Source organism: Triturus cristatus, chromosome 1_1, assembly GCF_964204655.1.
Source record: "Triturus cristatus chromosome 1_1, aTriCri1.1, whole genome shotgun sequence".
NCBI lineage: Eukaryota > Metazoa > Chordata > Amphibia > Caudata > Salamandridae > Triturus > Triturus cristatus.
In genome coordinates, this window is record NC_140579.1 from 1,023,245,296 (window position 1) to 1,023,257,458 (window position 12,163).

The window sequence follows — 12,163 nt, forward strand, 5'->3', positions numbered from 1 at the left end:
CACGTTATAGTTAGGAATTAGCATTTAAAAAACCTTGCAAATTTGCTGAAAAAACCATAGGTTTCACACATGTTATAGTTAGCTGGACATTTCACTCATACAAAACCATTGAAATTCCCCCGTTATAGTTAGTTCAGCTAACTATAACTCGCGCGCCCGCAATCCACTGCTGATGACATCACATATTACATCACTCATGACATGGTCAGTGACATCACTCATGACATCACTGATGACATCTCAAATGACATCACTGATGACATCACTGATGACATCATCCTTGTGTAAGAGTGGCAGACCTCCTCTTATCCTAATATAAATTTTGATACACACATTGAAAAATACAAACTAAAGTTTTGAAAACTATAGAGATACCAATACCAGTTAGAACAACCTATTCAGTAATTCCAAAATCTACATACGCATCCACTCATTCATCAACACTTCTATATAGTCACTCATACATGTACTCAGTCATCATATGTACTCATACACCTATACATCCTGTTACACACCTACACTCATACACAGAGTTACTCATACACATACTGACACATGCACATAAACATCCATTTACTTGCATGTACAGCTATACACACACCAGTACACTTCTACAGAAACGTACACATACTTACTCTCTAAAACAATCACTTATAGAAACACATAGTTATTTATACAGGATCTCTTCCGATCTCTCACTCTCATATATCCTCACTTATATACATCAATACTCACATATACTAGTTCAAAACATATGGACTTACTCATAAAGACACTATTGAGACAGTCATTCACTCTCTTACTCACCCATACACACACTCATCCACCCATACTGTCCTGTTCACATACTGTCTTCAAAATACATACAAACAGTGAGTCACTCATTCATGCGTCCATACGCTAAGTAACATCCCCCACTGAACCATACAGACACTCATACTGATACTCTAAAAACGAACTAATAACCCATATACACACTCATGTAGCTACTCACCAACCCATGCAGCCACTTATCCACAAAGTGAGACACTGATACAGATATTTAAATATTTAAACATTACTCACTAATACTTGTATTCACTAAGATACTGTTAATAAGTCATTTATACAATTAATTTTACAAAAAAAACATCCATTTAGACACTTATTTACCCATTTTTTCTTCCATTAACCTTTAGATATACATATATAGAAAATATTTATTTTTCAGAAAGACACATATTCACTGGATGATGTCATCAGTGATGTCATCAGTGATGTCATTTGAGATGTCATCAGTGATGTCATGAGTGATGTCACTGACCATGTCATGAGTGATGTAATATGTGACGTCATCAGCAGTGGATTGCGGGCGCGCGAGTTATAGTTAGCTGAACTAACTATAACGGGGGAATTTCAATGGTTTTGTACGAGTGAAATGTCCAGCTAACTATAACATGTGTGAAACCTATGGTTTTTTCAGTGAATTTGCAAGGTTTTTTAAATGCTGATTCCTAACTATAACGTGTGTGAAACCTATGGTTTTTTTCAGTGAATTTGCAAGGTTTTTTAAATGCTAATTCCTAACTATAACGTGTGTGAAACCTATGGTTTTTTCAGTGAATTCACAAGGTTTTTTAAATGCTAATTCCTAACTATAACGTGTGTGAAACCTATGTTTTTTTCAGTGAATTTCAAAGGTTTTTAAAATCCTAATTCCTAAGTATAACGTGTGTGAAACCTATGGTTTTTTTACTGAATTTGTAAGTTTTTTTAAATGCTAATTTATGTATGTATTATTATATTTGTTATATAATTATTTTACAATAAACTACCTATGTATATAGTTATAGATTGACTGTATCCTGTAATATGGAATGGCTCAGCTCTTTTTTTTTAATTTGGATAAAGTTGAACAGCATAGTTAATATCTTCTATAAACTTATAAACAGTTTAATTTAAAAATTTTTTTTTTTAGGGTTTTTGACGGTGCACGCACCCGCAAAATCAAAAGCATTTTTTTTCCTCTTGTGGGTCCTTTTGAGACCCTGTGACAAGGCCTAGGGCATTAGGAAGTGTCTTCCGTTACTTGTTTTCACATTCTTAACTTTTCTCTTTGGCTATCTTCTGCCGCGGGGGTGCGCGCACCGTGCGCGCACCGTCTCCATGTGCGCATGCGTGCTTCGTGTGCGCATGCGTGCGTGCTCCGTGCGTGCTCCGAGTGCACATGCGTGCGTGCTCCGTGTGCGCACGCGTGCGTGCTCCGTGTGCGCATGCGTGCGTGCTCCGTGTGCGCATGCGTGCGTGCTCCGAGTGCGCATGCGTGCGTGCTCCATGTGCGCACGCGTGTGTGTTCCGTGCTCGCACCGTGCGCGCACGGCAAGTCATGTGATTACGAAACAACACTTTTCATTGGTTCATGGTTGTTTCAGTTCCAGAATCTTCAAACACCACACCCACTTCCCTCATTATTTCTTCTTAGAGAGCTGAAGGAGCTGAACAGCAATGGCAGAACAGCAGACTTCTTCAGAGAGTGAGTAGGAGACCTTTGTGGCAGCAAGGCAGAGGAAACAAAAGGACTCATTCATCTGGAAGTTCTTTACTTTTCCAGAGGGTCAGAAAAAGGTGAATGCCCCAAAAGTCACCTGCACTGTTTGTGGAGTTGTTTTGTCTCGAGGAGATCCTAAAAAAAAATACTCCTTTAGTATTTATACTATGTTGAGGCACTTTCAAACAGTGCATCCTGTGGCTTATGCCACAAGAGACAACCCTCCAGGTCCTCAGCCGAGCACATCATCTGCGGCCGCAGAATCACCTGGTTCCAGACCTCTTGATATCCACCCTCTGTTCCAGAGGGTTCATATCCGGTGCAATGTGTGCAATGTTGTTCTCTGTTATGGTGAGAGCAGCATTAACCTGATAGAGAACAAACTCCAACAGCACAAATGCACCACCCCATCATTTTTTTTGTTTTGTTTTTTTGTTCCTGGTGAACAGTTTTTCATTTTTTATTTTTTTTTGCTGCTCGACAAAAAAAACAGTTCTTTTCAGAACTCACTTCACTTCTCCAAGAAGAGCTATATTCTTAATATACTGTGTTGTAATTTTATTCAATGAATGTGTAGTGTATACATGAATGATTGAAATGATTGAAATGACTGAGTGAAGAGGAGGAAACGACTGACAGAATGAGTGAGAAAAGGAAAGTATGATCAGTCATGAAAGGGAAGTGAAAGACTGACTGCAACAAAAGGACTAAAGGTAGAGGATACAGGTAAGAAGAGTGAATGAGTAAGGGAATGGCAGTGAGTAATGGAGAGTGAGGGAGGGGTGAGTGAGAAAAGGGGAGTAAGGGACAGAGATAGGAAAAGGGAGTAACAGATGAAGCGGATGAAGTACAGCAGGGTAAAGGGATTGAAAGTAAGAGAAGTGGAGTGATGGTGAGATAACAGTTATGAGGATTAGAAAAGGGGGTAAGGGAAAGTGAGAGATGGGGAGTGAGGGGATGGAGGGATTTAGGAAACTGGAGTGAGAGAAAGGGAGTCAGGATTTCAATGAGCAAAGCAGAGTGAGGGAGAGTGAAGGAAAGAATGCGAAAAGGTGAAGGGGTGTGAGATACAGACAGGAGGAAGTGAAGTAGGAGAATAGGAGTGACTATGAGAAAAGGATAGTGACAGTTAGGGAAGGTGATGGAAGGAGAATGACGGAGAAGGTTAAACAATTAACATAGATGGAAAATGAGTGATGGAAAGAGGAGGAGTGCTAGAAACAGAGGGGCAGATTTATAACAAACTAATGCAGCACGGTGCAGCAAGTAATTTTGCTGCGCCGTGCTGCGTTAGTTTCGAAGCACAGTGATGCAACATATTTACAAGAATATGTCGCACCTCTATGCTTCCCCTGCAGTGGCGCACAAACAGCAGCCATGCAAGGATGCCTGCGTGGTGGGGAGATTGTTCTTGTGCAGGAAGGGACACCTTCCTGCACAAAAACAATCACAAGAGGCTTTTTCCTCTTTCAATGCGTGCTGTAGCATGCAGCACGCACTGAAAGAGGAAAAAACGAGGAGAAATGAAAACATTTCTCCTCGTTGCGTCTCGCTATGCCACCTCTAGGGTGGCGTAGCATTCACACGTATCTCCAGAGTTACGATTTCTCGTAAATCTGGAGATGTGTCTAGTTCTATGGGTGTTGCGTGGGAACACCCACAACAACACCCATGGAACGCCCCTTCAACGCACAGTGCTGCGTGTGAAGTGGCTGTATTTACAAGGAGAGGAAAAGTCACGCAGGGTGGCTTTTCCTCTCCTTGTAAATATGGAGGAGCCCCCTGCGCCACCAGTACATCATGAAAAGTGACGTAGTGGTGGCGCAGGGGGCTTGTAAATCTGCTCCAGAGATGTTAAGGAAATTAAGGGTAAGTCGGACAAAGGGAGGGAGACAAAAACAGAGACAGAGAGCAAGGAACTGAGAAGGAGTAAGGCAGTTAGAATGACTGAGACATATGGAGACAGGGAGAGAAACATAGTTGAAAAAATAGTGATGGAGGCAGTAAACCTAGGGGAGTAGTAGAGAAGGAGTGAGGGAGTTACGAAAGAGCAGTAAAGGAAGAAGAGAGAGGGAAGTGCAATGAGAAAAGCAGAGTGAGGAGAAGTGAAGAAAAGGGAGCATGAAAGTGAAGGGGTGAGAAATACAGATATTTTAAACTTACCTGACCAACAAAATAACTTAATTAGAAATAAATGGGTTTTTTTAATTACAAGAAAAATGGATTCAATTTCCTAAATTTTCTTACTCGATCTGAAAAAAAAGAAAAAAGTAGTAATATTTAACAATACATTTTAGAATACAGTACACATATTTTCATATCTAACAAAGTCATGTTTTGCCCTTTTTTTGCTGTTTTCAGAATTTATTGAATTTCACTGAAAATAGTGATATCAATTGCATGCATCACTTAACAGCGGGCATAAAAATTAACAATCTGAAAGATTGCTTAAAAAAAGCCCTGAATCTATCCTCAGTAAAACATACCTTGATAGAAATGTAACATATATATTAAAAATATCTTCTAAGAACAATAACTATTTGCAATAAATAACGTCTGTAAATCTTGTTGCTTAAGCACATACACCAAAATAAAATCGGTCAAAGAAGTCCACAATAGAAATATTTACCTATCCATGAGGCCAAATGGTAATTTTTATACCCTTTTTAGGTGAAATATCCAATGGTAATCTTATAAAATCGAAATAATGGTTTCTTTAGATGCTGCAATTTGTATCTAAAATTTTGGTTTTAGAAAAATTAAGTAGGAATTTGGTAATTCTGCAGGCAAACGTTGCTTGAAAATCAATTGAGAATCATTACACAGTGTCCAGCCTTTTTCACATTTTAGATAAACTGTGTAATGACCAGAAGTTATAGAAGGTCCATCATGGAAAATTATTGCAACTGCAACAAAAGTCTTTCCTGATATTGATAATTGATTTCCTGTAAATCTCTTTATTAAAGTGTCCAATTTTGTTCCATCAGCTCTACAACGTTGCATCATTAAAATTATATACTGTCCATATTTCTTTAAAAATAACATTGATAACATTTCTGATTTACATTGAGAACATTCCATGTTGTGATTTGCATCTTTAACTAATTTACTAAAAGTCACTGCTTTACTCTCTGGTAATGTTAAATATATGAACCTTTCAGAATCAACATTAGTGCTGCATGTGTTCATACAGTTTTCACAACAATGTTCCCATTTATAAGAGAGACCAAACATATTTTCTATTTCTACTACTTCATCTTCCAGTACCATAAGCATATACATTAAGAATTCCTGTGCATCTTGCTGGACATTTTCAGTAAACTGTGTTCATCCAGAACATACATCTAAAAGATTTCTAACATCAGAAGCACTTTCTATTTTAGTTTTATCATTACTCAGCTTCTCATAAAGGAAACTCAGCAGAGAACAAAATCTTTTTTCATGATTTAGTATTATCTGATATTCAGCACTACATTAGCGTAGCAGTTGACACCAGAGCTATTTTCAAAATGACAACCAACAACCTCTTCAACATTGTCCTTTTTCTTTTTGCTTGCAATCACATCACTCTCCTTTTGTTTTCTCTTCTGTACATCCTCATTACAGATATTCTCAATTCTCCTTTTCCGACAAACAACACGTTTTTCAAACACAGGATACTGACCTAAATGAGGAGCATAGCTTCTTCTTAATCTATTATACTCCTTTACACAATTTGCATCAGCACTAACTTTTGAGTCATCAAAGTCTATCATGAATAAACCAGATAATTTTTTCACTCGTGACAAAGCAACATATGCCATACCTTCTTTAAACACACTAGATCCAATGTTTACAAAAGCACTATCTACAGTTAATCCTTGAGATTTCTGAATAGTTACAGCATATGCTAGAGAAAATGGAAACTGCTTCCTACGTACATATAAGTCTTTCACAAGCAAAAAACGAACTGAACAACGACTAATGTCTTTAACCTCTTCAATCTGATCAAATTTTATTTTTAAAAATTCAATTCCATCTTTTTTCTGGTAGTTAACAAAACCCACAACTTTACCCATAGCTCCATTCACTAAACCTTTTTCAAATTACGTCTTAAAATTACTCGACAGTTCATACATACATAAAGATTCTTTTCTAAACCAGCTGTTTTCGATATGTTTTTCTCTAGAGAATCCAATTTAGGTGCCAATTCCGATCCGGTAAAAAAATTCCCCGTCCGACTCGCATCCGGATATTTTTCCGTCCGAATCGTCAAAGTAGCGTACAAACTGCCAAGTACGATTCGAACGGAAAAAAGTCCATACGAATCGCATTGGGAAGATTTCCCCACACGTCCTCGGGTCGGGAAAAGTCACCGACACGTCCCCGGTCGAAAAACCCACCGTGCGGAAAAATAAAGTCCGACAGCGCAAGTACGATCCCTCCCGTCCTCCCCATTTCACAACCGTACGCAAAAAACACCGTCCGAACCGAACTCCCATAGCAACCATGGAGACATATGCCCACATACGCGCCGAACACCCCACCACCCCCCCGCCCGCGTATGTACGCACCGAACCCCCACCCCAGCAGTGCATGTATGCCCCAAACCCCCACCCGTGTATGTACGCCCCGAACCCCCACCCGTGTATGTACGGACCGTACCCACACCCGTGGAAGTACGGCCCGTACCCCCACCCCAGCAGTGTATGTACGCCCCGAACCCCCACCCCAGCAGTGTATGTACGCCCCGAACCCCCACCCGTGTATGTACGCACCAAACCCCCACCCCAGCAGTGTATGTACGCACCAAACCACCACCCATGTATGTACGCACCGAACCCCCACCCCAGCAGTGTATGTACGCACCGAACCCCCACCCGTGTATGTACACACCGAACCCCCAAGCGTGTATGTACGGACCGTACCCACACCCGTGGAAGTACGGCCCGTACCCCCACCCCAGCAGTGTATGTATGCCCCGAACCCCCACCCCAGCAGTGTATGTACGCCCCGAACCCCCACCCGTGTATGTACACACCGAACCCCCACCCCAGCAGTGTATGTACGCACCAAACCACCACCCGTGTATGTACGCACCGAACCCCCACCCCAGCAGTGTATGTACGCTCCGAACCCCCACCTGTGTATGTACGCACCGAACCCCCACCCGTGAATGTACGGACCGTACCCACACCCGTGGAAGTATGGCCCGTACCCCCACCCCAGCAGTGTATGTACGCACCGAACCCCCACCCCACCCGTGTATGTACGCCCCGAACCCCCACCCGTGTATGTACGCACCGTACCCCCCCCAGCCGTGTATGTACGCACCGAACCCCCACCCCAGCAGTGTATGTACGCACCGAACCACCACCCGTGTATGTGCGCACCGAACCCCCACCCCAGCAGTGTATGTACGCCCCGAACCCCCACCCCAGCAGTGTATGTATGCCCCGAACCCCCACCCGTGTATGTACGCACCGAACCCCCACCCCAGCAGTGTATGTACGCACCGAACCACCACCCGTGTATGTACGCACCAAACCCCCACCCCAGCAGTGTATGTACGCCCCGAACCCCCACCCCAGCAGTGTATGTACGCCCCGAACCCCCACCCGTGTATGTACGCACCGAACCCCCACCCCAGCAGTGTATGTACGCACCAAACCATCACCCGTGTATGTACGCACCGAACCCCCACCCCAGCAGTATATGTACGCACCGAACCCCCACCCGTGTATGTACGCACCGAACCCCCACCCGTGTATGTACGGACCGTACCCACACCCGTGGAAGTATGGCCCGTACCCCCACCCCAGCAGTGTATGTACGCACCGAACCCCCACCCCACCCGTGTATGTACGCCCCAAACCCCCACCCGTGTATGTACGCACCGAACCCCCACCCGTGTATGTACGCACCGAACCCCCACCCCAGCAGTGTATGTACGCACCGAACCACCACCCGTGTATGTACGCACCGAACCCCCCCCCAGCCGTGTATGTACGCCCCGAACCCCCCCCAGCCATGTATGTATGCCCCGAACCCCCAGCCGTGTATGTACGCAACGAACCACCACCCGTGGAAGTACGGCCGTACCCACACCCCACCAGGGAATGTACGGACCCTACCCCCACCAGTGCGTGTACGTACCGTACTGACGCCAAAAACACACGTACTGAACCAGGACAAACCATATTTACACAAGGAGAGTCAATTAGAGTTTCCCCACACCACCAAACATGCCCAACAACCCCACAAACATCACATACACTGACCTGCAACTGCCAAACTGCCAAACAGAGGCCCAAAACTCAATCACTCCTCATAACACACCCACACAAATTTCAAACACAGCCACACCCACAAATGGACCAATAAAAATGGACCACACACACAAACCATGAGCCTTTGCAACAGACCCACTGCTGCCAGAGCCCACAGACGACCCACACCACCATACTTGAACCTCACACTTGCATACCTTCACACAACCACCTACACAAACACCCCCTCATCACATTCACACACACACCTCCACTACCACACCCACACACCCACAACCATCCACACCCACACCCCCACAACCATCCACACCCACACCCCACGCCATGTCCACCACCAAGAATCCAAAGTTCACAAAGGAGGAGCTGGAGATCCTTGTCGACGAAATCCTCAGAGTCGAGCCACAGCTCTTTGGGACATTGGTCAGACAGACCAGCATATCCGAAAAAACGGCCATGTGGCAGAGGATTGTCGATTCTGTGAATGCTGTTGGGACCACCAGAAGGACCAGGCACGAGTGCCAATTCAGGTGATACGATCTGCGGAGGACGGTCAAGAGGAAGATGACTGACAATCACAACCAGGGGAACATCACTGGAGGAGGGCCGCCCCCCAGACCGGTACAATACCATCCCTGGGAGGAGAAGGTGATGTCCACGCTGGCGGTGGAGGGACTACACGGACTACCAGGACTCCCAGACCCTGGTGAGTACACAAACAACTCACCTCACATGGGGGGGATGCCATACACAATCAATCATGCATGCCACCCCCCCCCAAGCCACCACCGGACACAACAACACTCCACAAACACACACATGCCACTAGCGCCTCCATGCCCCATGCATCAATCAGGGCCATGCCAAGTCACAGGCCACACAAAACACCAACACAACACAGGATGTGGCCGATGCTGGGAGTGGGGGCATCAAAACTAACATTGAGCAACTCACAAGCACACAACAATGCCCTCAGCCCATATGGCCCAGGGCACAGCCATACAAACTGTGTGTACCCACACAGTACTGTCTTGCCTGCAAATGGTGGCTGCCATGCAGGATGACATGGGTCTGAAGGCACAATTTGCACATAACAGCAGACAATGAAGATGCATCGCTCTGATAGAGTCTCAGCACACACCGCCACAGCAGCAGCCTACACTCAGACACACTGCCCAATGGGTGCCCGGAGAACAGGAACTAACTCACATGAACAAGCCAATGGCCATTCAAAGACCGGCTAACTGTGTGTGCCCAGGAAGCTGGCCTGAGGTGACAGAGGGTGACAAATAGAGGGAGGGAGAGGGGGAATGAGAGGGAAGGAGACAGAGGGGGACACAGGGAGACAGACAGAGGGAGGGAGTAGGGTGACAGAGGGAGACCGACAGAGGGAGGAGGGTGACAGAGGGAGGGAGGAAGGGAGACACAGGGAGACTAAATCACCCTTGGGTGGTGTGGCCATGTCCACTCGTCAGCCGGTGGACTGTGTGCATGCAGACAAGGTCTGGCAGTGCCTCAACCCCCCCCCTACCGTAGATGAAGACCGGTCCATGTGTCAATCTGTGCACGAGTCCATCCGTGCTGCAGGCACAGACCTAACCACACACCCAGTATACCCACCCACTGTGTCGGTAAGAACCCTGTCACAAATGCTTCAGTCACCTACCTGCAACATCAAATTGCCTTGGCAAAACACCATTTGGCCACGTACAGTGCAACACGTAAGGCGCCTCTGCATGGCTCGCTACGCCCGCACACCACACTGCTGACTGTGTACCCAAATAGATGCATCAACCAAGATTGTGTCACACATGCGTAAAGCCCTGACAGCTGTGGCCAAGGGACATACCCATGCACAAGTGCACTTTGAGAGGAATGCAAGACAGATCCAACTACCCAGAGGAAGAGTGCCAAATCAGAAATGCATGAAACATGGATGCCACATGTAACACTGTTAACATTGTCTCTCTCACACACAGGTCAACGTCGACGATCACCCCCCAACACTGGGGGGGAAGTCTCACAGGACCAGGCTCTGCGGGATGAGGACCCCACCGCCAGCGACGACTCCCACCACTCCGTGGATGACCCAGACCAACCTGGCCCCTCTGGTGTCCAACCACCTGCAGCACCTGCGTCAGGTACAACTGTGCCAACCACCACCCCCATTCCTGCCACATCCCAGGAGACGTCCAGGAGCCCTGCCCGCACACGACCACCCAGCCAGTCTGCCCAGGAGGGACACGGTCCTCCGGGCACCCAGGAGGAGGCAGGCGGCAACGCAGATGCCATCCCTCAGGGGTCCCAGAGACCCGATGCGCCCACAACGGCAGGCCAGGTGCACGTGGGCAGGGGTGGCGGGAGTGGAGGACGGCGGAGGCGCGAACCTGACCAGGGAGCTCAGGACCCGGTAGTGTCCCAGGTCAGCAACATCCTGGATACATACCGGCGTGACACCAGGGGCATGGACCAGATTGCGTCCACCCTCAATGACATCAAGGGGACCCTCCAGGAGATGAAGACCCTGCAGGCCCAGCAACATGCCTGTCAACTGCAACACCAAGGAAGGATGGAGGATAGACAGGCTGAGCTCGTGGCGGTGCAAACCCAAATGACCGGTGTACTCCGTCGGATTGCCGACAACATGGGCAACCCTCCCTGTGGCACCAGGCGAAGGCCATTACCAGACACAGGGAGGGATCAGGAGGAGGAGGATTCATCCGACGGAGCGTCACAGACATCGTCACGGCCTGCTTCCGAGGGTCCCCGCAGGAAGGTGGGTCGTCCACGAAAAAGACTGTGAGAGTCAGCAGAACATCACCATCTCCTAGGTCACCTGGCCTGGTACCTGGCCCTCTGGCCCAATAGCAGCACATGACATCCTCTGCCACATGGACTTGCTGGTCACTGTCTGACCTATGTTGACGAAGACTGTGGCATGGACTCTGACATTTTGCTACGGCAAGGATACCAACTCCCCCAGTGAACTTTGGATTCTACACTCCCGCTGTGCACCTCTTGTCATCCCCACAAACCCGTACCCCACCACAAATAAATTAATCACACTTACAAGATGATGCCGTGATTCTGCATTATTACAATACATGTGTGTGTCGTAAAGTCAAAGCATGCCTGATCTCAGATTTAACACCAACCATCCAAACCGTGGGGTCTCAGTCTTGCCCAGGACACACATGGGTCCCAATGTATCATCTGATACAGACATGGAGTACCATACTCACCTGTGCTGGGCCCAACCAGCTGAGTGGTTCCCGCACAACTGTGGCTACAGACACATTCAGGGGAGCAACAGTCATGCGCAGAGGTCAGGGATCATGTGGAGTGACCTGGCTTGCCGCTCCCAGGTATG